At 43.0% G+C, this 27,775-nt stretch overlaps 1 long non-coding RNA gene across 1 annotated transcript; it reads right to left on the bottom strand.

Moving 5' to 3' along the window:
• Nucleotides 1-183: 183 nt before the first annotated feature.
• LOC130362186 (uncharacterized) lies at nt 184-19,827 on the bottom strand. The gene is made up of 3 exons (XR_008891310.1): nt 19,764-19,827; nt 15,555-15,633; nt 184-345 (listed from the first exon to the last, which is right to left on the bottom strand). It is a non-coding gene; the product is annotated as an uncharacterized LOC130362186 (long non-coding RNA).
• Nucleotides 19,828-27,775: the final 7,948 nt, after the last annotated feature.

Raw genomic sequence — 27,775 nt, 5'->3', positions numbered from 1 at the left:
AGCCGTGATGTAACGATGCTCCAGCCCCTGTATTGCCATCATTACCCACAGAGCGAACTCGCTCTGTGCAGTAATGATAGCGCGGTGCCGCAGCGGAGATCCCGGGGGTCCCCAGCAGCGGGACCCCAGCGATCTGACATCTTATCCCCTATCCTTTGGATAGGGGATAAGATGTCTAGGGGCGGAGTACCCCTTTAAGGCCCAAATAGGCTGAGTCCTTAATGGGTTAAAATATATGGCTTATGCATGGCCTGGGACATCAATATTAGGTCAATAGTAATCCAACGCTTGCTTCTTTGCCAATCAGCTGTATGGACGCGGCTTTGACACTCACTCAGGACAAAACTGCAATACAAAATATATCCACTAAGGATGTAAATTTTGAAAATCCTGGATAATCTATGACCTTATGAAAATAAGATTCAACAACAAACTCAACATTAAGCACTGCTGCTAACAATAGGCTATCAGTTTGTAAAACACAGAAAACCCATCACCTTATTAAAGGGGTACTCCGCACCCCTTGACATATTATCCCCTTATCCAAAGGATAGGGGATAAGATGTCAGATCGCCGGGGTCCCACTGCTGGGGACACCCGGGATCTCGGCTGCTGCACCCACCTGTACGGCTTCCACCTCACACCGGCAATGCTAGAGGCTTCGGATCCCGACCACAATGGCGGACGAGCTTGACGTCATGGATCTGCCCCATGTGATGTCACGCCCTGCCCCCTCAATGCAAGTCTATGGGAGGTCCGTCACGCCCCCTCCCATAGACTTGCATTGAGGGGGCGGGGCATGACATCACATGGGGCGGAGTCGTGATGTCACGCTCGTCCGCCATTGTGCATGGCATCCGAAGCCTCCAGCGTTGCCGGTGTGAGGTGGAAGCCGTACAGGTGGGTGCAGCAGCAGAGATCCCGGGGGTCCCCAGCAGCGAGACCCCGGTGATCTGACATCTTATCCCCTATCCTTTGGATAGGGGATAAGATGTCTAGGGGTGTGGAGTACCCCTCTAAAATGAGGGTTACATAAAAAAAACTTTATGGTTTATGCTTTTTTGGTTTCCATGAATTACCTTTAAGTTTGATTCATACTACACATTTTAATATGTGAAGCCTGTACAATAGCTTTGTGTGGCTTTCTTGGCATTTAATGGTTTTACGGTCCACACCTGTGTCACATAAGGTCCCTTTCTGCCAAGTTGTACACTTGTACCTCACTCAGGCAACAAATGCACACAACAGGTACCAAAAAGAGTCCAAACACCAAGAAATACCAACGCTACCTCCACCTTTCAAATTTGGATGATACATCCCAACATTACACACATAAAACACCACAATCATAACATTCTCACTTGTACTGACTACAGATTACTTATTGAAGAAGGCTCTTTAAGGCAACAGGGCAAAACTATTAAAGTTTTAGATGTTAATATATGAAAGTACAGTGCTTTTTTACAAAAATTACATTTTGCTGAAATAATTGTATTAACTAAAAGGAGAAACCAGAGCGTTTTTTGCACATCTGACCACTGTCACTTTAAGCATTAATAACTCTGGGATGCTTTTACCTTTCATTCTGATTCCAAGATATTTTCTTCGTGACATATTCTACTTTATGTTAGTGGTAAAGTTTTGTCAATACTTGCATCATTTATTGGTGAAAAATGCAAAAATTTTATGAAATAATTGAGAATTTCACATTTTTCTAACTTTGAAGCTCTTTTAAGGAAAATAGACATTCTAAATAAATTATATTTTGATTCACAAATAAAATATGTCCACTTCATGTTTGCATTATAAAGTTGACATGTTTTTACTTTTGGAAGACATCAGAGGGCTTCAAAGTTCTGCAGCAATTTTCCAATTTTTCACAAGATTTTCAAAATTGGAATTTTTCATGGACCAGTTCAGGTTTGAAGGGGATTTGAAGGGCTTTCTTATTAGAAATACCCCACAAATGACCCCATTATAAAAATGTACATTCAAAATGACATTCAAATGACATTCAGTAAGTGTATTAACCCTTTAGGCGTTTCAAAGGAATAGCAGCAAAGGGAAGGAGAAAATTCAAAATCTTCATTTTTTACACTCCCATGTTCTTGTAGAACCAGTTTTTTTATTTTTACAAGGGGTAAAAGGAGAAAAATCCTCTCGAAATGTGTAACACAATTTCTCTTGAGTACGGAAATACCTCATATGTGTATGTCAAGTGTTCGGCGGGCACAGTAGAGGGCTTAGAAGGGAAGGAGGGACAATGGGATTTTGGAGAGTCTTTTTTTCTGAAACAGTTTTTGGGGGGCATGTCACATTTAGGAAGCCCCTGTGGTGCCAGAACAGCATAAACACTCCCACATGGCATACCATTTTGGACAATACACCCCTCAAGGCACGTAACAAGGGGTCCAGTGAGCCTTAACACCCCAGAGGTGTTTGACGACTTTTCGTTAAAGTCGGATGTGTAAATGAAAAAACAAAATTTGCACTAAAATTTGTGCAGTTTTTTTTCCTAAATTTACAATTTTTACAAAGGGTAATGGGAGAAAATGCCCCTCAAAATTTGTAACCCCATCTCTTCTGAGTATGGAAATACCCTGTGTTAGGACATAAAATGCTCCATGTGTGGATATCAAGTGCTCTGGGGGTGAACTACAATGCTCAGAAGAGGATTTAGGGTAACACCAGCATTTTAGTGATTTTTTTTTTTCATTTTCCCTTCCGACTTTAATGACAATTCGTCAAACACCTGTGGGGTGTTCAGGCTTCAAAATTGGTTCACATATGGGTATTTATTTTTTTGCGTTTATGTCAGAACCGCTGTAAAATCAGCTACCCCTGTGCAAATCACCAGATTAGGCCTAAAATGTACATAGTACGCTCTCACTCCTGAGCCTTGATGTGCGTCCACAGAGCATTTTATGCCCACATATGGGGTATTTCTGTACTCAGGAGAAATTGCGTTACAATTTTTTTTCCTTTTACCTCTTGTGAAAATAAAAAGTATGAGGAAACACCAGCATGTTAGTGTAAAATTTTTTTTTTTTTACACTAACAGCCCCCAACTTTTCCTTTTCATAAGGGGTAAAAGGAGAAAAGCCTCCCCAAAATGTGTAGTACAATTTCTCCCGAGTACGGAAATACCCCATATGTGGCCCTAAACTGTTTCCTTGAAATACGACAGGGCTCCGAAGTGAGAAAACGCCATGTGCATTTGAGGACTAAATTAGAGTTTGCATAGGGATGGACATAGGAGTATTCTACGCCAGTGATTCCCAAACAGGGTGCCTCCAGCTGTTGGTAAACTCCCAGCATGCCTGGACAGTCAGTGGCTTTCAGAAAATGCTGAGAGTTGTTGTTTTGCGACAGCTGGAGGCGCCGTTTTGGAAACACTGCCATACAAAACGTTTTTCATTATTATTGTGGGGGACAGTGTAAGGCGGTGTATATGTAGTGTTTTACCCTTTATTATGTGTTTGTGTAGTGTAGTGTTTTTAGGGTACGTTCACATGGAGGTTTACAGTGAGTTTCCCGCTAGGAGTTTGCCGCAGCTGATACTTGAAGCACGAAACTTACTGTAAACCTGCCCATGTGAATGTACCCTGTACATTCACATGGGGGAGGGCAAACCTCCAGCTTTTTCAAAACTACAACTCCCAGCATGTACTGACAGACCATGCATGCTGGGAGATGTACTTTTGCAACAGCTGGAGGCACACTGGTTGGAAAACCTTCAGTTAGGTTTTGTTACCTAACTCAGTGTTTTCCAACCAGTGTGCCTCCAGCTGTTGCAAAACTACAACTCCCAGCATGTACTAATCGCCGAAGGGCATGCTGGGAGATGTAGTTATGCAACAGCTGGAGGTACGCAACTACAATTCCCAGCTGTTTGTTGTTTGGGCATGCTGGGATTTGCAGTTTTGCAACATCTGGAGGGCTACAGTTTAGAGACCACTGCACAGTGATCTCCAAACTGTGGCCCTCCAGATGTTGCAAAACTAGAAATCCCAACATGCCCAGACAGCAAACTGCTGTGTGGTCATGCTGGGAGTTGTAGTTTTGCAACATCTGGAGGGCTACAGTTTATAGACCACTGTATAGTGGTCTCAAACTGTAGCCCTCCAGATGTTGCTAGGCAACTCACCGGCTTCCGTAGGATCCAGGGAGCCACAACCACATCCTCTTCTGTCGCCGACCAACGCCGCCGATCGCCACCTGCTGCTGCCACTGATGGGAAAGTGGACTCCTTGGTTCTCCTCGGTTTCCCCGTTCTTTCCCGCCTATTGTGGGTGGGTAGAACGGGGAAACCGAAAGTTAACCCCCCCGCCCCCGATCTGCTATTGGTCGTCGCTTCTAGACAACCAATAGCAGGGAAAGGAGGGGTGGCACCCCTGCCACCTCACTCCTATCCCTTAAGGGGGATCGTGGGTGTCTTGGACAACCTCGATCACCCTTATGTTCTGGGTCACCGGGTCACCATAGACTCGTATGACCCGGAATTGGCGCGAATTGCTGGTGGGAATTCCCTGGTGATTTGCAGTGATCGCCGACATAGGGGGGTCTGATGATCATGTTAGCTATCAGCAGGCACCCTGGTCTGGTCCCCGCCCGGTGTGCGGCGGGGACCGAAATTCCCACGGGCGTACAGGTACTCCCTTGGTCCTTAAGTACCACAGAGAAAAGGTGTACCTGTACGCCCTTGGTCCTTAAAAGGTTAAAGGGGTATTCCAGACTATGCTACAGGGGCTGTAAAGTTAGTGTAGTTCATAATATAGTGTCTATACCTGTGTGTGATGGTTTTCTCAAAATTCTTATTTGATTTTTAACCCAATATTTATATTTAACAGCATTCAAAATGACTGTAGTCTGAGATTTTTCCCAGGTTGCAATGCGGCCGAGACTTCACTAGTCAGCTGATGACAAGGAGCCTTTCTGCTTCAATGAGTGGAGCGATCGGTTGGTGGGAGAGAAATCAATCTACAACTAATGCAACAGCTGTAGGCCCCCTGATTGAAAACCACAGGTCTTTTGAATGGATGCAGCTCATTTATGTTTCAATGGGTGGGGTGGCTGATGTGTGGGAGAAAGGAATATGGAATTCTGGAATTTGTAGGCAAAGAAGAAAAGTCAAACAGGAAATACCAGTTCACAAAAAGCTAGCCACAGTATTATAGTAATCACTCAATATAGCCATTTAGCCCCAAGACAAGTGCAGATCCTTCCTAAGCATGTCCATTACTGTCTGGCAGGTACATACTAAAATCCCCTTATGGTGGATAACCCATTTAAGTCTAATACTTGTGATAGGTAAAGTCTTCTGTCTGCTCTGAGGGCCATGGACAGAAAACATACACAAATCCATTTGGTTTCCGTTGCCAACTTTTGTCCCCATAGCGTAAGTGCGCCATTATTTTTATACACTTCAGGATCGAGGTAGGTTGAAAAGATGATTCTTCCTCTTGGGTCAGCACATCAGGAGGGCACTTTACTAACTATGTCCAATGCCACATTCTGCTTTTACATGGCAATTATGACATAAAACCCCATCCCTTTAAAGTAAATGATACTGACCAGCATCCTTTCATAAGTCATATAACATATGGGCAATTACAAAGGAATTAGATATGACTGGTTTGTACCTATCAGAAATAGGAGATATGGGGTCATCATGTGTCATGGACATTGCATTGCACAAAAGCAAATGTTTTTTTGAATTGGAAAGAAGACGTTTAGAGGAATATTTAGAAATAACAGAGTTTAGGAGACAGATCATAGCAAAATAGAATATTGTCGGCAGATGAATACCTAATGATCCATTAAGTCTGCCATCTCTTATTTGTTATTTTTATCTTAAAATATAGTTTGAAATATAGTTTGTTCGAAGTCTCTACCACTCTTTAAAGGGATACTCCGGCCCTAAGACATTTATCTCCTATCCAAAGGATAGTGGATAAGATGTCTGATGGTGGGGGTCCCGCCGCTGGGGACCCCCACTATCTCGCATATACTCTTCATGAGTTAACTCTACTTGTGCATAGCACACAGCCTAACAAGAAGTTACAGTAATGCAGCGCTGTATAAGCATCACTGTTTATTGTGTATTCTTGCTGGGCAGTAGATATACTACGTATATCTACTGCTCAGCATCAGCTGTGCTTGGGTCTGTATAGCCGCGGGCACAGGGGCTGCAGTGTCCTAATCTCCACAGGAATAGTTTCCAGCGCAGTGTTGTGCTGTACTCGAAACTGTATGGCTGCGGGGGGTTTGTAGTTTGTACTTACAGTTTGTACTTCCATTCAAGGATGTTGAAACTATGCCATTTTGTGCTTTAACCCCTTAAGGACATAGTCAATTTTGACCTTAAATTGGCACTGTCACATACAAAAACTTTTGATATGTTGTAAAGCATGTAAAATCAATAGGTTTTGTGCTTTCATTAGAAAATTTTCAGTATTTCATACTGAAAAAGTCAGTCAAACAAGTAGCCTACCTGCCTGCTTGGACACATACTAGTCCTGCTGTGTCCATGCATCATCACCTATGTCATGGACACACTTCCTTGATTGACAGCTGTGAGCGCAGGGCTCAGAGCTGGAGGAAAAATCCTCCCACTGTCAGCTTGTGTCTCGTTACTGTCAGTGAGGACAAGCTGGGAGTTGTAGTTTTGCTAATGCTAGTGGAGATGTGAGCAGACAGCATACTGAGGGAGGGGGCGGAGACCTGCACAGTGAGAACACGCCCCCTCCCTTTGAGAGGAATTCAGACTAGTGTGGTAAATTACAGATTAGACATTCTTATAATATGTCAACAAAAGTGAGATTTTATTTCCATCATTTACACTTTCAAAATAAAAAAATATATAAAAAAAGTTTGGGAACCCTGCAGAATTCATAGCATGCACTGCTCACTTTGCAAAGCTGAGACCTGCCAGTGTCATGGATTGCTCTCAATCATCATCTGGGAAGACCAGGTGATGTCAATCTCAAAGGATTTAAATGCCCAGACTCATCTGACCTTGACCCAACAATCAGCACCATGGGTTCTTCTAAGCAGTTGTCTAGAAATCTGAAACTGAAAATAGTTGACGTTTTCAGATGTCAATATCCTCTGTTCGGAATGTAATTAAGAAATAGCAGTCATCAGGAACAGTGGAAGTTAAAGCAAGATCTGGAAGACCAAGAAAAATATCAGACAGAACAGCTGGTAGGACTGTGAGAAAAACAATTCAAAACCCATGTTTGACTGCACAATCCCTCCAGAAAGATCTGGCAGACACTGAAGTTGTGGTACACTATTCCACTATAAAGATATACTTGTACAAATATGGTCTTCATGGAAGAGTCATCAGAAGAAAACCTCTTCTACATCCTCACCACAAAAATCAGCGTTTGAACTTTGCAAATGAACATATAGACAAGCCTGATGCATTTTGGAAACAAGTTCTGTGGACCAATGAGGTTAAAATGTAACTTTTTTTGGCCTAAATGAGCAAAGGTACGTTTGGAGAAGAAGGGGAACAGAATATAATGAAAAGAACCTCTGTCCAAATGTTAAGCATGGGGGTGGATCAATCATGCTTTGGGGTTGTATTGCACACCTCGAAATCCACAAGGGATTACATCAAGAGGTGTAAACTGAAGGTTTTGCCATGGCCTTCACAATTTCCTGACCTGAACATAATTGAAAATCTATAGATAGACCATAAAAGAGCAGTGCATGACAGACAGGCCAGAAATCTCAAAGAACTGGAAGACTTTTGTAAGGAAGAATGGGCAAAGATACCTCAAACAAGAATTGAAAGACTCTTGGCAGGCTACAAAAAGCGCTTACAAGCTGTGACACTTGCCAAAGGGGACAGTATAAGATATTAACTCTGCAGGGTGCCCAAATTTTTGCAGACGCCATTTTTTTGTTTTCTGTTATTTTGAAAGTGTAAATGATGGAAATTAAATCTAACTTTTGTTGACCTATTATAAGAATGTCTAATCTGTAATTTGATGCCTTTTGGAGATTTTTCCATCTTTCCTTGGCTTCTTTATGCACATAAATACAAATTTTTACCTGGGGTGCCCAAACTTTTGATCCCCACTAAATATGGTAAGGATTAGGTACTAAGTGATATATTAAAAAAAAAATTTTTGTTGGATCTGACGGGTACGCTTTAAGGACCAGGCCAACATTATTTTTGTGTTTTTGTTTTTTCCTCCTCGTCTTCTAAAATCCATAACTTTTTTATATTTCCATTTACAGACCCATATAAGGGCTTGTTTTTTGCAAGACCAATTGTGCTTAATAATGAAACCTCTCATTTTACCCAAAAATGTATGGCAAACCCAAAGAATAATTTTTATAGGGAGGAAATTTTAATTAAAACCCCAATTTTGCCCACTTTGGAGGGTTTCGTTTTCATACTGTGCACTTTACAGTAAAAATGACATGTGTTCTTAATTTTGTGGGTCAATAAAATGAAAATGATACCCATGGCTAGATACTTTTCTATTTTTGTACCGCTTAAAAAAAATCTCAAACTTTTTGTGCAAAATCAGTAATATAAAATCGACCTATTTTGACCACCTATAACTTTTTCAATTTTCCGTATATGGGGTGGTATGAGGGCTCCTTTTTTGTGCCGTCATCTGTACTTTTTATTGATACCACTTTTATTTATTGATACCATTTGCATATATAAAACTTTTACATCACTTTTTATTAAAAAAAATGTTAAATACATTTTTTTTTTTACATTTACGCCGTTCCCCGTACAGGATCATTAACATTATATTTTGATATTTTTTAACGCTTTTGGGGGTAAAATGGGAAAAGGGTACAATTTTCATTTTTATTGGGGGCGGGGATTTTTCACTATTTTTTACTTTTTATTTTTACATTTAAAATTTTTTTTTTTAGACTTATGTCCCCATAGGGGACTATCAATAGCAATCAGCTGATTGCTAATACTGTTCAGTGCTATGAATAGGGCATAGCACTGATCAGTATTATCGGCTATGTTCTGCTTTGGTCTGTTCGATCTCAGACCAGGGCAGAAGACGTCGGGAGACGGCCAGAGGTCCCCTCTCCTGCCTCCGGCCGGAGGTCCCCTCCCCTGCCTCCGGCCGTCTCTCGGCGTCTTCTGCTCTGGTCTGAGATCAAGCAGACCAGAGCATAGGATAGCCGATAATACTGATCAGTGCTATGCCCTATTCAAAGCACTGAACATTACAGATGATCAGATCCCCGTGGCAGCGCTGCGAGTGATCCGATCATCTATTTTAACATGCTCATTGCCGCAGATGCCTTGATCTGTATTGATCACAGCATCTGAGGGTTTAATGGCGGACATCCGCACGATGGCAGATGTTGGCCATTACCGGCGGGTCCCCGGCTGCTGATAGCACCGCTCCGATGCTCACGGTCATACACAGGACGTAAATGTATGTCCTGGTGCGCTAAGTATTTTCAACCAAATTATAAACTTTACATCTGTTACTGAAATGTTCTTTTTTAAAACAGTGCACACTATTTCACTGGCTAGAGCAACATTTTTTTACTTGGAGTTGCTATTTCTATTGTACTACTAATCCCACCGACATTCCACACATCCACAGTGATTTACTGTTTCTCTGTAAAATTTACTAAGACTTACATAATGCAGTGTATATTTTGCTCAAACTGTATTAGCCCACTTACCACTTCATAGCCACCTCTTTTAAGAGAGTCCCTGATATAACCAGTGTAGTGCCCAGAAAGGGGGAGGGGGGGGGGTGGAAATCTGGCAGTCCCATAACACCAGGTCTGCTAGACTAAAGCCACATGGCTCTAGACCACATTACCTAATAGGCACAGCACCACATCCACAATGTATATTGTCGTCATATGAAGTTTGCCATCCTTTGAATGAACACTTTAGAAATATAAGTTGAATTTGATAGACTAATATGTTTTTTCAACCTTACTATGCTATCTTGGTACTATTACAAGAGATGTCAATACTCCTAAACAATACTACTTTGACCTTCTGCTAAATGTAAATCCAACTAACTGCTTTCTATTCTGGCTGCATGCCATGTTCCATTTCTTACAAATAAGGAGACCATTGGTCTATGAATAAGTCTATGTGACAAAACATGTTAGGCCTGTCCTGTTGCTCCATGTGGTGCAATATTGGATTTTCATATGTCTCAATAAAGTCAAAGGATGTTTTATTATGGAACCCTCTAACTGCTGGATTTGTCTTCCATTATATACTATTTGGTTGGGCCTGGCTCTGAGCCATTGTGCATCACGGTAAGGAGCTGGATTTCTTTTCATTGTTTGCTATACTTTTTTGTGTCTTTTCTAAGACAGTACAATAGACCTGCCTTCCAGTTATAAATTTTTGCATACTACTTGAGGTGTTAAAGAGGAACTCCACCCCTAGACATCTTATCCACCCGAGATCTCCCTGCTGCATTCAGAATTTGTTTAGAGCGTCTGGTGCCATGCTGGAGGCTTGTGACGTCACGCCCCCTCCCATAGACTTGCATTGAGGGGGCGGAGTCGTGACGGCACGATACTCCGTCCCCGTGGTCGGGAGGCATAACACTGAGAGCCTCCATTGCTTCCTGCAGTGCTTACAGGTGGGTGCTGCATGCTAGATTGCAGGGGTCCCCAGCGGCAGGACCCCAGCAGTGGGACCCCCCTATGCTTTGGATAGGGGATAACATGTCTTGGGGCCAGAGTACCCCTTTAAAGATACAGGGGGGTATGTATAAAGCTTTGTTCTCCATTATTTTGGCTGTAGTTTGTCTCTATTTTTGGTGCAGTTGCTTTTTAGAGACAATGGGGGGGGGGGGTATCTATCAATTGTGGTGTTGCAATGTGTGATTTTATGTAGTTTTTTTTGGAGTGTAGTTGTGCCAAAATTATCAATTGTCGCACCCAAGTTTGTAATTTTGGCACAAATGCAACCCTACAATAGGCAGAACTTTCTGACTGTGTGGCAGTTAAATCTGACCTTGGGACTTTGGCTGGTTTAAAGAGGTAAAGCTCGCACATTCAGGGCCTTTTTTGCTGTTTTTAATTTGTGCATTAGGGGGGATATTCATCCAGACCTCTGCCTGGGAAAAGTGTTGCATTTTCTCCTAACAACCAATCAGGTTTCTTCTTTTATTGTTCGGGGGCCTTTCTCTACTTTCTGTTTGAGCAGAAACATTCTATTGTTGTAGCTATTTTCTCTGCCATTTTATTTTTGGTGTGGATTTATGCCTTAATGAAGGTATTTGCACCAAAATTTGCGACAAATTGAAAAGTCGCAATTAATGAATTCCAAACCAATGCACGATTTCAGCTGAAATCACAACTAACACCTTCAATTCAATGATAATGTTCTAAACCATTTGGCGCAACTGTTTGTCACAAAAAGTAACATATAAAGGAAATAGCGACAAAACACAGTAAAAAAAAACAGTGTAAAAGCCTTCATACATACCCCTCAGTGTTTTGCACCAAACCAAACAGAACATTTTTTTCAAAGTGACGCTGGAAGTTGTGATTTCAGTTGAAATTATGCAGTGGTTTTGTGTGCAGGAATTTATAATTTGCGACTTTTCATTTTGACGCATATTTTGGTGCATCTATGCTTATATATGGGCAATTCTACACCAGTCTTCAGTTGGCTTACAAACGGACTGTGGACAGCATTATTAAAAAGTCGCACAAAAAGTCGCAGAGAAATGTGATCAGCACCAGATTTATCACATGCCCTGCGCCGTGTAATAAATTTGATGCAGGGACACTGTTTCCAACACGAGAATTAATGGAGTAAAAAGACATTCACCTCCTCCACTTTTCATGCATACCCCCCACATTCTTTTATTCGTGGTGAAGAATAGACCCATTTAAATGATATACTAATCCTTGCTGTACACCTACATGGAAGAATAGAATTCATCACTGTTAGTTATTTTTGTTTATGTTATCACTATTCATGTTAAAAGGGCCCTTCTTACAAATACTGTTCGACTTTGCGTCAAACACTATACATATACTTGTAATATACTGAAACATTTTTCTTAAGCACTGGGAAAACGTATTGATATTTCTTTATATATATATATATATATATATATATATATATATATATATATATATATGTATATATTGATCTGCACATTCTATAACATAGTCTGCAATTCTAAGATGCAATAAAAATAATTTTCTAAAAAATAATAATACAAAAGACGTTATAGCAGACAGGAAATGGTAATCTATATCATGCAGAGTGGCATAAATATAGCTGTCTATAATTATTGGATAACTGCTTTCAGTAGTGAGAGGGAGGGAGATGAGCAGAAGCATTGTGTCATCAACTGCATTGAATGTGTTGCTAAGGTACTCTGTGTCGAAGCAGGATTGATTTCCCTTAATGTCCCACTGGCACGACTCCCAGGGAGACTAGCTTTCAGCTTCTCACACCTTTAACCCTTCCACCCTGACTTTTAAAGCCTTGGTATTTTGCAATAATTGGGTAGCTACCTGATAATCTCCTTCTGCTATACCAGAGTAGGTGGGGATTATTTGACAGTTTTCCAACTCACGTAATAGAGTTGGATGCAGCACTATATTAAATCTTGGAAATAAAGATCAAGGCTAACGTTGTGTGACTCGGAAAAGTTCTTAAGTATAAGTTCGAATCCCACAGAAGCAGTGGACGAATCAATTGATAAAACAGAACATTTTCTATACTATATTATATCACTGTATGTAGTCTTGATATAACTTACTATATACATGCTTTCTCAAATTTATTTAAGAAAAATAATTGTACATATGACTGTAATATCCTAATGAACCTTTGATGAAATGTTGTTACATAGTCTTCAGAATCAATTAATCAGTCAGCCAATCCAAAGTCAGTTTTAAAGGGAATCTTTCTCATTGAACATGGTGTTTGAAGCATGCTATAGAGCACGAGGAACTGAGTAGATTGATGTATAATTTTGTAAAAAAAAAATATTCAGTATAACATAGAAGACTAAAAGTCTAAAAGTCTTAGTCACTTCTCCTATTGGATTTAAGCATCCATTGGACAAAGTGGCTGAAAAATCTACAACCAAAAGCATGTACCGTATTTTTCCCCGTATAAGACGCACTTTTTCTTCCCCCGCCGCTAATACAGGACATCACCGATCGCGGGATCCCCTGCGCTCTCCTTCGACCTCATCACGTCGTCGCGCAAGCCGTCATCCAATAGGAGCGGCGTGCGTAGCGGCGTGATGACGGCGACATGATGACGGCGACGGAGAGCGTGGATCCCGGGGAAGAAGTAGTCCGGAGCGTCGAGGACACCACGGGGACACAGCGACAGCGATGGAGAAACATCCAGGGCAGCGGTGACAGGTCTGGAGCGGCGGGGACACGTGAGTACTACCTCCTATACCAGTGGTCTTCAACCTGCGGACCTCCAGATGTTGCAAAACTACAACTCCCAGCATGCCCGGACAGCCAACGGCTGTCCGGGCATGCTGGGAGTTGTAGTTTTGCAACATCTGGAGGTCTGCAGGTTGAAGACCACTGTTGGGTTCAGAATCTTTATTTTTTTAGATTTTGCACCTATAAATTGGGTGCGTCTTATACGCCGGTGCGTACTATAGGGCGAAAAATAAGGTATATAGTGAGAAAACAAACAAAATAAATAGAACCATAGAAGACTGATGGTAGAAAAAGACCACCTGGTCCATCCAGTCTATTCCTATATTATTTCCTTTTTATTTTTATCTAACAATAGATTTAAGTTTCTTCCAGGCAGGTTTAAATTCAATAACTGTGGATATACCCATTTTTTGGAAGTTTGTTCAAAGCATCTACTACTTTATAGGTACCTGTCACGTTGATCAGGTAGCAGGATATGCGTAAACTGGCCATAATTCCTGTAGCCCAAGACTTGACTCAACATGACGTGATCAAGAGATGAAATGCCAGAAGTCCCAAAGACTGATCACATCATATCAGGCCATGTCTTGGGCTACAAGAATACTGCCCAGTTTACACGTATCCTGCTGCTGCATTAGCGTGACAGGTACTTTTTATATAAAATAATATTTTCTCATATTGCTTCTGATCCTCCCCACCAACTAATCTCAGATTGTGCCCCCTTATTCTTGTATTAAAGACACTTCCCTCTTAAACCTTATTTCCTCCTTTAACATGTTTAAAGTTTTTGGTCATGTCCCTCCTTTCTGTTCTTTCCATAAAGGGGTACTCCACCCCTAGACATCTTATCCCCTATCCAAAAGATAGGGGATAAGATGTCAGATCCTGTGGGTCCCGCCGCTGGGACCCTTCGCGATCTCTGCTGCAGCACCTTAGTCATCCAGTGCACGGAGCAAACTTCGCTCCATGCATGATGACTAGCGATGTGGCGCTGACATCAAGGCCACTCCCCTCTCATGATGTCACGCCCTCTCTCTCAATGCAAGTCTATGGGATGGGGGCCGCCACGCCCCTCCCATAGAGTTGCATTGAGAGGGTGTAGCGTGACATCACGAGGGGCATGACCATGATGTCACAAGCCTCCGGAGCCACAGCCAGTGTTCTAAACTAACACCAGCTGCTGCAGGGAGATCAGACATCTTATCCCATGTCCTTTGGATAGGGGATAAGATGACTAGGGGCGGAGTACCCCTTTAAGACTATACAGAATAAATTCTTTCATTGTCCTTCAAGTCTTTGCTGATAAGTTTGTGTTTTTTTAATCAATTTCTCTTAGTAGGTGAGGTCTTCAGAACAGAACAGTATTCCAGATATGGTCTAGAGCTCTTGATTTTTCATCCTGTGCCTGTCTAGTTCCCTCACTCTGCATGACTAACCTTCCTCCCTGAGTCTGCTGTGCTGTGCTTGGTATCTTCAACCAATCACCACAGGCTGCTCTGTGACCCCATCCTCTCTCTTTTCATGCTGCAGTCTGATAGGATAAGAGTTAGCATAGAGGAGTGCTAGTCGCACCCTCACTTACTGGACCTAATCCATGTCTGTGCTTCAGCTTGGACAAAGATGATGCTGCAGTCGGACAGGATTATTTTCTGGATGGTATGGAGATCCCTAGTGGTATTTTATGATGAAGCTATGATTTTCCTAAGAAGTATATTAGAAATGATAATGTTTTGCCAAGATGCCCAACATATAAAAAGTTTTTGAATCTGACAGTGCCCATTTATTTGTAAGTCTACCTTGTGTAAGATTCCTTTGACCCTATACAAATATCCCATTATCTTAGAAGAACTCTCATACCATTAATTTCCTCCACAATGTTCAGAAAATGGTTTCAGTCTCCAATAGTCTTTTAATAATATAATGTTGCCAAGGTCTGAATAGCGATTTTGACATGTCATTTCATCCTATAGATTCTCTTTAGTTTGACAACCACGAGAAAATGATGTGAGAGTGATAAAAAAAATATGATCTATTGACTGAATAACTGAGCTATGGAAATGTATTAGTATTTAAATCAAATGCACTGTCATGTATACATGTTATACAATGATCACCCATGACAATTAAACCACAAGACTTACATTGTACAGGTCTTCACTGTGATGCCAAAACAGCTTTTACCCATCAAGACCTCCTAAGGTGTCCTGTTGTATCTGATATCTGAAAAATGATATTGGCAACAGATTATTTAGGTCCTATAAGTTGCAAGGTAGGGCCTCCATGAATCTGATTTTTTTTTCCAGCACATCCTACAAATGCTCCATTGGAATGAGATCTGGAGGTTGAGTCATTATCCTAAACTCTTTGTCATGTTTCCTATATCAGTTATCTCTTGTCCTTTGTCAACAACTAAATTGTGATGACTAAGGATCTCCAAAACATCAGTCTTTTAGTTATGTGCCATGTATAGTTGAACGCCTTAAAATCTTGTCCACAGAAAAACTAACACTGTCTATGATAGAACACTTTCAGAACATAGTACATTGCAGCTTGCTATGTATGGGGCTGCATAAGTAAATATCGGTCAAAGTGTCATTTGGCATGCACCACCTACCTAAACATTGTTTAAGAAAAAGTACACTCCTTTAGTATTCAATGATGGTGGATCTTTTTATCTTTCTAGCAGGATTATGAGCTTTGCTTTAGAAAACCCAGAAGACTGCTGTTTTGGAGATACTTAGTCATCACAATTTAGTTGTTGTAAAAGGACAAGAGATAACTGTATGGTTTTACTCACAAACATAGCAAAGGCATGTATTAGCACATAACTACACATATGTCTCATTATTTGGTTTTGTTTTCTTTTAAGTCTTTAACTTAAAGAAAACTGTCAGCCTGTTTACCCACACTAAACCCAATACACTGGGTTATAGTGCTGGAGAACAGGAGTCCAACAAGGGGTCACTGACTTAAAGAGGCCCTGTCCGTATGAAAAACGTTTTATACTTTGTAGTACTACTGATAAGATTACTTTTTTAAATATACATTTATTTAAAAAAATATCAATTTTATTAAAAAATAAAAAATGAAAATAGCTGCCACTAGGGGTCATGTATCTTTATGCAGACAGACTACTCTGTATTTTGCAGCATACTGAATACTGGCCGTAAAGCATGCCGGTATACAGTATATGAGATCACTGCTACACTACTACAGCCTTCAGCTGTTCCTAAACTGTTGTAGTTTTGTAACAGCTGGGGGTACAATCTTTGTAAAACTCTGTGTTAGAGCTGTGTTTTCTCCAGCTGTGTACCTCCAGCTCTTGCAAAACTACAGACAAAGGATGTGTGGTCATGCTGGAAGTTGTAGTTTTGCAGCAGCTAAAGGCAACACTGCTCTAATAAAGTTCTTTACACACACTGCAGCTCCAGCTGTTGCAAAACTACAACTCCCAGCATGCTTGAACAGCCAAAACTTTCTCTAACTCCTGAATGACTAAAAAGCTGATCAGACATTCAGGAGTCTGTGAAAGCTGGCTGACACACATAGTGACAGCTATGTTCATTAGCACTCAGCTTTTCTAAGAACAGATAGAAAATTTATGTATGAAAACTACTGTGCTTTTATCATTAAAATCCTTGCACTAATTTAGAAGAAGGGCTCTAGGTCTTCCCCAGGAAATTATAGACTGGTAAGTTTAACGTGCATTGTGGGTAAATTGTTTGAAGGACTTATAAGGGACTACATACAGTACATACAGGAATACATAGGGGATAATAATATTATAAGTGATAACCAGCATGGGTTTACTAAGGATAGAAGTTGTCAAACCAATCTAATTTGCTTTTATGAAGAGGTGAGTAGAAGCCTTGGCAGAGGAATGGCTGTGGATACAGTGTTTCTGGATTTTGCTAAAGCATGTGATACTGTCCCTCATAGACGTCTGACAGGTAAGTTAAGGTCTTTGGGCTTGGAAACTTTAGTTTGTAACTGGATTGAACACTGGCTCATGGATCGTACCCAGAGAGTGGTGGTCAATGATTCGTACTCTGATTGGTCCCCGGTTATTAGTGGTGTACCCCAAGGTTCAGTACTGGGCCCGCTGTTGTTCAATTTATTTATCAGTGATATAGAGGATGGTATTAACAGCTCTGTTTCTATCTTTGCAGATGACACCAAGCTTTGTAGCACGGTACAGTCTATAGAGGATGTGTATAGGTTACAAGATGACTTGGATAGACTAAGTGTCTGGGCATCCACTTGGCAAATGAGGTTCAATGTGGATAAATGTGAAGTTATGCATCTGGGTACTAATAACCTGCATGCGTCGTATGTCTTAGGGGGTATTAAACTGGCAGAGTCACTGGTAGAGAAGGATCTGGGTGTACTTGTAGATCACAGACTACAGAATAGCATGCAATGTCAGGCTGCTGCTTCCAAAGCCGGCAGGATATTGTCATGTATCAAAAGAGGTATGGACTCAAGGGACAGGGACATAATACTCCCCCTTTATAAAGCATTGGTACGGCCTCACCTGGAATATGCTGTTCAGTTTTGGGCACCTGTCCATAAAAGGGACACTGTGGAGCTGGAAAGGGTGCAGAGATGTGCGACTAAACTAATATGGGGCATGGAACATCTTAGTTATGAGGAGCGATTAAAGGAGTTACAATTGTTTAGCCTTGAGAAGAGACGTTTAACCCCTTAACTCCTTGCCTTTAAAAAATCAAAACTCTTTCAATTTTGTACCTAAAAATCCATATGATGGCTTATTTTTTGCGCCACCAATTCTACTTTGTAATGACGTCAGTCATTTTGCCTAAAAATCTACAGTGAAACGGAGAAAAAAAACTTTGTGCGACAAAATTGAAAAAAAAAAAAACGCTGTTTTGTAACTTTTGGGGGCTTCCGTTTCTACGTAGTACATTTTTCGGTAAAAATGACACCTTATCTTTATTCTGTAGGTCCATATGATTAAAATGATACCCTACTTATATAGGTTTGATTTTGTCGGACTTCTTGAAAAAATCATAACTACATGCAGGAAAATTAATACGTTTAAAATTGTCATCTTCTGACCCCTATAACTTTTTTATTTTTCCTTGTATGGGGTGGTATGAGGGCTCATTTTTTGCGCCGTGATCTGAAGTTTTTAACGGTACCATTTTGCATTGATAGGACTTCTTTTTATTCATTTTTAAATGATATAAAAAGTGACCAAAAATGCACTATTTTGTACTTTGGATTTTTTTTGCGCGCACGCCATTGACCGAGCGCTTTAATTAATGATATATTTTTATAATTCGGACATTTCCGCACGCGGTGATACCATATATGTTTATTTTTATTTACACTGTGTTTTTTTTTTTTATTGGAAAAGGGGGGTGATTCAAACTTTTAATAGGGGAGGAGTTAAATGATCTTTATTCACTTTTTATTTCACTTTTTTTTTTTGCAGTGTTATAGCTCCCATAGGGACCTATAACACTGCACACACTGTTCTTCATCATTGATCACTGGTTTCTCATAGGAAACCAGTGATCGATGATTCTGCCGCATGACTGCTCATGCCTGGATCTCAGGCACTGAGCAGTCATTCGGCGATCGGACAGCGAGGAGGCAGGTCCTGTAAGCTGTTCGGGATGCCGCGATTTTGCCGCGGCTATCCTGAACAGCCGACTGAGCTAGCCGGCAACTTTCGCTTTCGCTTTTAGCCGCGCGGCTCAGCTCTGAGCGCACGGCTAAAGGGTTAATAGCGTGCGGCGCCGCCATCGGCGCTGCGCGCTATTAGAGGCAGGTCCCGGCTTCACTATGATGCCAGGCCCGCCGTGATATGATGCGTTATATCAGGAGAGCAGGACCAAGGACGTACCGGTACGTCCTTGGTCCTTAAGGGGTTAAGGGGGGGTATAATAAACGTGTATAAGTATAAAAATGGCCCATACAAAAAATATAGAGAAAAACTGTTCCAGGTTAAACTCCCCCCCCCCCCCCCCCCAAAGGACGAGGGGTCACTCCCTCCATCTGGAGAAGAAAAGGTTTAGTCTCAAGGGGCGACACGCCTTCTTTACCATAAGAACTGTGAATTTATGGAACAGTCTACCTCAGGAACTGGTCACAGCAGGAACGATTAATACATTTAAAACAGGGTTAGATACATTCCTGGAACAAAATAACATTAATGCTTATGCAGAAATATAAAATCCCACCCTTCCCCCAATATCCCACCACACCCCTACCCTTCAATTCCCTGGTTGAACTTGATGGACGTATGTCTTTTTTCGACCATACTAACTATGTAAGAAAGATCTATTTTTATATTTACACATTTTATATTGTTATAAACTCACCATAATGTCTTGGGAATACTGCAGGCAAACTCCAATAATCTTCCCCCCTGTGTAGCATATACTGCATGAAACCAGAGCAGAAAGGGTTACAGAGTGCAGTGATTTGCAGACTGCCCAGAGAGGACAGGGTTACAGAGTGCAGTGATGTGCAGACTGCCTATAGAGAAAAGGGTTACAGAATGCAGCGATTTGCAGACTGCCTATAGAGAAAAGGGTTACAGAGTGCAGTGATTTGCAGACCTCCCAAAGAGGAAAGGGTTACAGAGTGCAGTGATTTGCAGACTGCCAGGCTGCTCCCAGAATCTAAGCAGATGAGTCATCCACAGTAAGGGAGAGAGATGGACACGCCCATTCCACAAGACAAGAACACAAAGCAAGTGAGCAAGATATAAATGCCATTTGTATGGGATATATATAGGTCCTAGACACATAAAAATAATATGTACATGATCTGGATTAGGGACTGAATTAGGTAATGAGTAACATGCCACTTTTTTTGGGGGGGGCAATATGACAGGTACGCTTTAAATATGTTCAGTAGGTCCTGAGACATGTCCCCCAAAAGATCCTCTGCTGAATTCAGTGAATTGTGCACAGGGGGTGGGGCTTTGCTGGCTTAATTTACCTCTTCAGTGTCTGTCACTTCCCAGTGAAGTGGAGTCACAAAGCTCCCCTGTGAAGCCATGCCCCCTGCAGGCGATTCATTGAATTCAGCAGAGGATCTTCTGGGGGATATATCTCTGGACATATGTAAGTAAGTGGCCCCTTGCTCACCAACTCTATAACCCAGTGTATTGTGTTCAGTGTTTAGTGTGGGTAAACAGACTGACAGTTTTCATTTGAATACTGGAGGTAGACTAATGCCAGAAGTGATCCTGTGCCTCATTTGCTCAGCATTCCTAACCCGTATTGCTGCTTGCCTTCTCCTCCTGTGTATGATTTATAGCCTGTAAGCTGTAGTAGATGAGAATGCTGGGCCGCAATGGCAATCGACTCCTCCTTGCGGGCACTTGCTGCTCATTTTCATTTATAAAAAAATGCTAATTGTTTGACTCACTAGCAAAAGTTTGCTATTTTAAAGTTATGTCTTCAAAACAAGAAAAGGAATCCATGTAATGTAAAAGCTACAAATACAACTCCAAACAAGGACACTACAATGAAATGTAATCAAAAACAAAACATATTTTTAACCCCTTAAGGGCCAAGCCCATTTTCACCTTTAAAGGGTACTCTGGTACCACAGTTGTTACGCCGAGCGCTCCGGGTCCCTGCTCCTCCCCCCCGAAGCGCTCGCGGCATTTCTCTCCCTGCAGCGCCCCGGTCAGACCCGCTGACCGGGAGCGCTGCACTGACATGGCCGGCGGGGATGCGATTCGCATAGCGGGACGCGCCCGCCCGCGAATCGCATCCCAGGTCACTTACCTGTCCCGGTCCCCGGCTGTCATGCTCTGGCGCGCGCGGCTCCGCTCTCTAGGGCGCGCGCGCGCCAGCGCTCTGAGATTTAAAGGGCCAGTGCACCAATGATGGTGCCTGGCCCAATCACCTTGATTAGCTGCACCTGTTCCTTGCCCTACTTATGCTCACTTCCCCTGCACTCCCTTGCCGGATCTTGTTGCCTTAGTGCCTTGAGAAAGCTATTACTGTGTTTGTCCATACTGTGTTCCTGACCTCCTGCTATTGCCATATTGACTACGAACCTTGCCGCCTGCCCCGACCTTCTGCTACGTCTGACCTTGTCTCTGCCTAGTCCTTCTGTCCCACGCCTTCTCAGCAGTCAGCGAGGTTGAGCCGTTGCTAGTGGATACGACCTGGTTGCTACCGCCGCAGCAAGACCATCCCGCTTTGCGGCGGGCTCTGGTGAATACCAGTAGCATCTTAGAACCGGTCCACCGACACGGTCCACGCCAATCCCTCGCTGACACAGAGGATCCACAACCAGCTAGCCGAATCGTGACAACAGTTTTATGGTTTTCTAGTGTGCTTGTAGTGAGTTTAGCATTTTTGTAATTCACCCTTTTTTAGTGACCTCTTTTCTGTGATGGAAGTTCAATAGTTTTTCTGGTTGCTTTGACTGTCGTCCACACCTGCGTCCATGTTTGTTCACTGTTGTGGACAAGTCGTCAGTGCTGCAGGCGTTGCTGTTTTTTTTTCTCCTGTTTTTTTTCTCCTGTTTTTTTTCCTCCTGCAATGGTTTTGTCCCTTCTCCACACTCCTGTGTCTCCTTCCGCTGTCAGCCTGCCATGCGCCTGGCTTGAATACCCTTTATCAGTGCTGTGGCTGGCATGTAACCCCCTCCCCGCCATGGGGACCGTGCGCCCGCGGGGGAATCAACTATTATGATTCCCACCGAGGTAGCACGGTCCCCATGGCAGGGGAATTAGTAACATGTCAGTCGTGGCGCTATCATGATTCCCCCCACGGCAGTCCCCACATCAGGGAATGAATTGCCAGCCACAGTGCGCTGTCACCACATCAGGGAACTAATCATATGTGACCCACGGAGGCTGCTCTGCTTCCTGACCCCCCCCCCATGTCCCGGCAAGGGTTAACTGTGTGCCGCAGCAGCGCTTTACATTCTCCCCATGTTGGGAATTAATGACTTGTGAGCACGGGTGCAGGGCTTCTGATCAGCATCTGTTTTCTGATCAGAAGCTCTGCGCCCGCGCTCACAAATCATTCATTCCCCGACATGGGGAGAATGTACAGCGCTGCTGCGGCTCACAGTTAACCCTTGCAGGGACATTGCTTGGGGGGGGGGGGTCAGGAAGCAGAGGAGTGCCTGCGGGTCACATATGACTAGTTCCCTGATGTGGGGACAGCGTGCTGCGGCTGGCAATTCATTAATTCCCTGATGTGGGGAGAATGTGCAGCGATGCTGCGGCACACAGTTAACCTTTGCGGGGACTTTGCTTGGGGGGGCCTTCAGGAAGCAGAGCTTCGTCCGCGTGTCACATATGACTAGTTCCCTGATGTGGGGACAGCGCGCTGCGGCTGTCAATTTATTATTAATCTGATGTGGGGACAGTGGGGTGAGAAGTTGACAGTGAGGGTGGGATGAGTATACTAATGAGCAGGGTGGGGAAAGGGAGTGCTAAAGGGGAAAGAAAGAAAAAAAGCCGCTTACAAACAGGGCTGGGTGGCAACTCAAAACAAGTTGGGCAGGGCACTGGAAAAGGAGACAAGCTACAAGGCATGCTGGGAGCTGTAGTTTCTAAAACATAGGCAAAATGGAAATAGATGCTACACTACATGGACACACTTGTGCAAAGAAAGGAAAAGAAAGACAAACAAAGAGCAAGCACGAGACCAGAGATAACAAGAAAACTCACCTGCAAGTAGAAACTGAAAAAAAATAACATTGTCCACGGGAGTACCACTTTAAGGACCAGAGCCTCTGACTACTGTGACTTTAAGCATTAATAACTCTGGGATACTTGCATAATTTCTTGGTTAAAAATTCCCACATTTCATGAAAAATTCGAAACTTTTGCATTTTTCTATCTTTGAAGCTCTCTGCTTGTTAGGAAAATAGACATACCAAATAAATAATATAGTGATTCACATATACAATATTTCTACTTTATGTTTGCATTACAAAGTTGACATGTTTTTACTTTTGGAAGACATCAGCGGGCTTCAAAGTTCAGCAGCAATTTTCCATAAAAGACCCCATTATAAAAGCTGCACCCCTCAAAGCATTCAAATGATATTGAGTAAGTGTTTCACAGGAATAGCAGCAAAGTGAAGGAGAAAATTCTAAATCTTCATTTTTTACACTCGCATGTTCTTGTAGACCCAGTTTTTGAATTTTTACAAAGAACTGTAAAGCCGCCCCCCCCCCCGCCCCCCAGGAGGAGGCATCGTTTAAAAGAAAAGACATGTACAGTGGCCCATATTTATCAAACTGTGTGAGAGAAAGTGGAGAGATTTCCCCATATGCAGCCAATCACAGCTCGGCTTTCACTTTACCTCAGCTTGTTAGCTGGTTGCTGTGGGAAAATCCCTCCACTTTTTCTCTCACACAGTTTGATAAATCTCCCTCAGTGTGTGTCTGTGTGTGTGTGATCTGCAGTGTAAGCCTGCACACAGATAGTGAAAGCAGTTGTCTGGCAGCCATTACACAGACCTGCGCTGAATTCTCGGAGTTGTAGTCTCTGTACAGCAAACAAGGAAAAAGTATTTAGGAGACATCAGGGGTCAAAGGAGCTGCCAAAATCACATGAATAACTACAGGGGACACAGAACAGGTATTGTGGCGGCTTTGGGGCATATTTATTTCCTTAACTTCCCTGGAGTACCCCTTTAAGCAGTTTTTAATGCAGGGGCCCGGATGATTGGGGAAAGTGTCACAATGAGTGGTGGTATCCTTCCGTATCCTCCTCCTGTGACACACTCTGCATTTTTTCTGGGATCGTCCCTTCTTTCTAGTGTGGGGGACTTCACCTGGAAAATGTTGGGACGATCCTGGCACCTATAACTTCAGTTCCTCGGCAACTCCGGCCTGCTCTTTCCCGGTCGCCAAAGATCAGGGCCCTTTGGACTCCTTCGTGGAACTGGAGGAATGTCCCAATGTTGCCGGCGTGCTGGGACAGTACAAAAGAGTAGTACATGGCAACCTGTACCAAGTAGACCGCAACTTTTGCGTGTTTTGCATATGGCATTGTATGGCTTGAGGACTTGATCAGAAAGATCAACTTCCCCCTATACTGATTGTAGCCCAGAATACAATCAGGCTTGAGGACCGTTGTTGTGGTACCTCGCACAGGGACAGGTGAGCTGCTGGTCAGCATAAGGATATCCCTCTTATCCTTATACCTGAACAGCTACAGATTTTAATGGGTAATGGAACGGGATTCACCCTTGGGAGTAGGTGTCTGGATCAAATTTAGAGGGAGGCATCTCTGGTTCTTCTGCACGGTCCCATAAGCGGACGTGGATCTGGTGGAAAGGGATTTGAACAGAGGGATGCTGGTATAAAAGATGTCCACGTAAAGGTGGTAACCCTTATCCAGCAATGGGCGCACAAGGTCCCAAACAATTTTAACGCTAACACCCAGAGTAGGGGGACATTCTGGGGGTTCAATACGAGAATCTCGTCCCTTATAAACTTTAAACTTGTAAGTTTACCCGGAGGTATTCTCACAAAGTGTTGTAGAGTTTCATGCCATACTGCGCCCGCTTCAAGGGAATATACTGGAGAAGATGAGTCTCCCCTTAAAACTGATAAGAGACTCCTCTAGGCGGGATCACTTGGGGGGGGGGGGGACATTTCTGAATGGCCTCTAACCACCTCCGTGCCATGACCATAATGTAAAGCGGGGTCTGGTAGAGGACATCCCTGCTCCTGTACTGCCTGACACTTGTTTTTTTTGACCAGGCCCATATGAAGGACGAGGCCCCGTGTGTGTGTGTGTGTGGGGGGGGGGGGGGGGAGTATGTAGTGTATGTGCTTGGTGTAACTTATAAATAACAGCATGTGATTAGAAGTCACACACCGTTATACTAAAAAAAGAAAAAACAGTGGCCCAAAAAAAAGGGGGGGGGGGCCAAATTCAGCACCCTGAAGCCATAATAGGGCCCGGGTCCAGCTGCACAATCTGCGGCAGACCCTTGAGGACCTATTAGGGGGTCAGGGAGGGAATTATTTTTTTTCACTCCTACCTGTCCCTGTGTCAGGGACCAACCAGGGGACAGGGAGAGTGAGCCCTGAACTGACCCTAAAACCACTCTCCCTGCCTACTTGCCCATCCACCCTAAAAGGTGGATCGACAACTGGGCGCCAGTCTCTCCCTGAACTAAAGTGCAGGGGCCTAATAAAAACACATACTAATAAATAGTTGGTCACAAACCAGAAACATAACAGGATCATAGTACTCTATACAGAGGGCACTATATCAGTGGACATGAACAGAGGACTCCATAGATAAGTGGACATGAACAGAGGACTCAGAGGTCAAGAACAGAGTACACTATAGATCGGCGGTTATGAACAGAGGATACTATAGATAAGTGGTCATGAACAGAACTCCAAAGATCTGAATAAAGAACTAATAAACATATAGAGTTCAAAACACCAGACAGAAAAACTGTCAGAAACACCAGACAGAGAATAAGTCTGTACATACTCCAGAACAAACAGGAATAAGCTAAAGCCTCTAGAAAAACATCCGGTAGACACAGGAATAACACAGGTAAATGGGATCTATCGCTAAACAGGAATATTTGTAATCCCACATAAAACCTCCAGTAGACATGGAGTTCCCATGGACAGGTAACAGGGATGCCTAGTTACAACAGGATAGATTTATAGAACACTGTTCATACTGAACACAAGACAGGAATAGCAATCCCTCCGAACACCTTCAGTAGACAAGGAGTCCCCATGGAGCGGTAACAGGGATGCAACATAGGACACTGTTCACACTGGACACACAAACTGGACACTCCAATCCACTAACGAAGTAGCCATTCATAAAAAATCCAAATAGACTACTGGCCAGCAGCACACTCTACAGTGTGGTCAGAAGCTGACCCAGTAGGAAAACCGAAATATAAACACTGAACTTCAGATAAACGGATACAAGAGAAAACACAGTGTGAATAGACACATGGTAAAAGAACATACAAATCCTAAAACTGACTAAACAAACACAGATTAAAATCTACTAAGAGCATGCCACATAACATAGGCTAAAACTAGTAAATAGAAAGTGCATGCTAAAACAGAGATAGTAAATTAAAAGCTCAAACAAAGAGTGTTTCACCAAGAGCTCCATGCAGCATGTCCAGCATCTTAGCAAGTCAGGATATCATGAAGTATCACCAGCCTAGAGGCTAGACTGGACTGACTTTAAATAGACACACCCTAGGAGCTATTGGTAAGCAAGCCAGAGACTTTAACTATTCCCTGGCCAGGGAACATAAAACTGTTCACACACAACCAAACCAATAGCTGTTTGTGAACACAGGCCAATACAGACATGACACTTTGCAGACAAATGTTCAAAACAAAGAGAGAAACAAAGCCGCACATCCACCATTTGTAAATTGATCTACTAGCTTCTCAGCATAATTTCAAAAGCTAACAGGTTGTTAGCATACATTTTGATCAAAAAGTACATGCCCACTCGCCACGTCAAGGCCACTTCGTTAGAGTGGGTCGCTAACTTGACACTGGCGTCCACTGCCTCTGAGACCCCACGCCCAATGGGGGAGCGACCCAGTGACCAGGCAGCCCCACTACTGCCCGACCAAGCCCCTGGCTCTGGGCCACTCCACCCCACAGACAAAGCATCACAGAAACAATGGCCGCCACAGAGAACCACACCAGTATGAAACCTACTACTCTGCAGACAAAATTCACCCTGAACTACTGGACACAGGAGAACAGTTCTTCAGCCCTGAAGGGCACAGATCTCGGCACAGGGGGGGTCCATGGCTCTTTCTCACAGCTCTGCCCGCTGACTGAACAAGGTGGGTGTGCAGAGCTGAGAGAAGGGGACATTAACCCCTCTGCTGGCTGCTATTGGTCGGACTATCGTCCGACCAATAGCAGTGCTCCTGGGGGGGGTGACGCTACCTCTCCCTAGCTACATCAGGTGATTGGCGGTGTGTACTCCAAAAAACTCCCACAAAGAACACAAACTACAGGGAAAGATAAAGTGATTCATTAGTGTACATAATGAGGCAGTGTAACATCAATATCTTCAAAGAAAAAAGAGAACATAAGGGGTTATTGACACTGGCTATAAAAGATGATATGTGAGCAGAAATGACCGAAACAGCAGCAGCAGCGCAGTAAGGAAGGAGTTACATTAAACCCTGAACCGCTGGTGATGATCAGCATATGCTAACCCCCACACACACACACACACACACACACACTTTCTGTGTTCTGGTGTGATATAACTCATACTACAGACAGACTCGGACTATCAACAGGCAGTGGACAGCAGATTTTAGGGAGACACCTAGTAGCTAAGACTTTAGAGCTGTTTTTCTAGAGTAAGGAG

Source organism: Hyla sarda, chromosome 1, assembly GCF_029499605.1.
Source record: "Hyla sarda isolate aHylSar1 chromosome 1, aHylSar1.hap1, whole genome shotgun sequence".
NCBI lineage: Eukaryota > Metazoa > Chordata > Amphibia > Anura > Hylidae > Hyla > Hyla sarda.
Note: the sequence above shows the minus strand (reverse complement) of the source record. Positions and strands in the feature narration are given on the sequence as shown.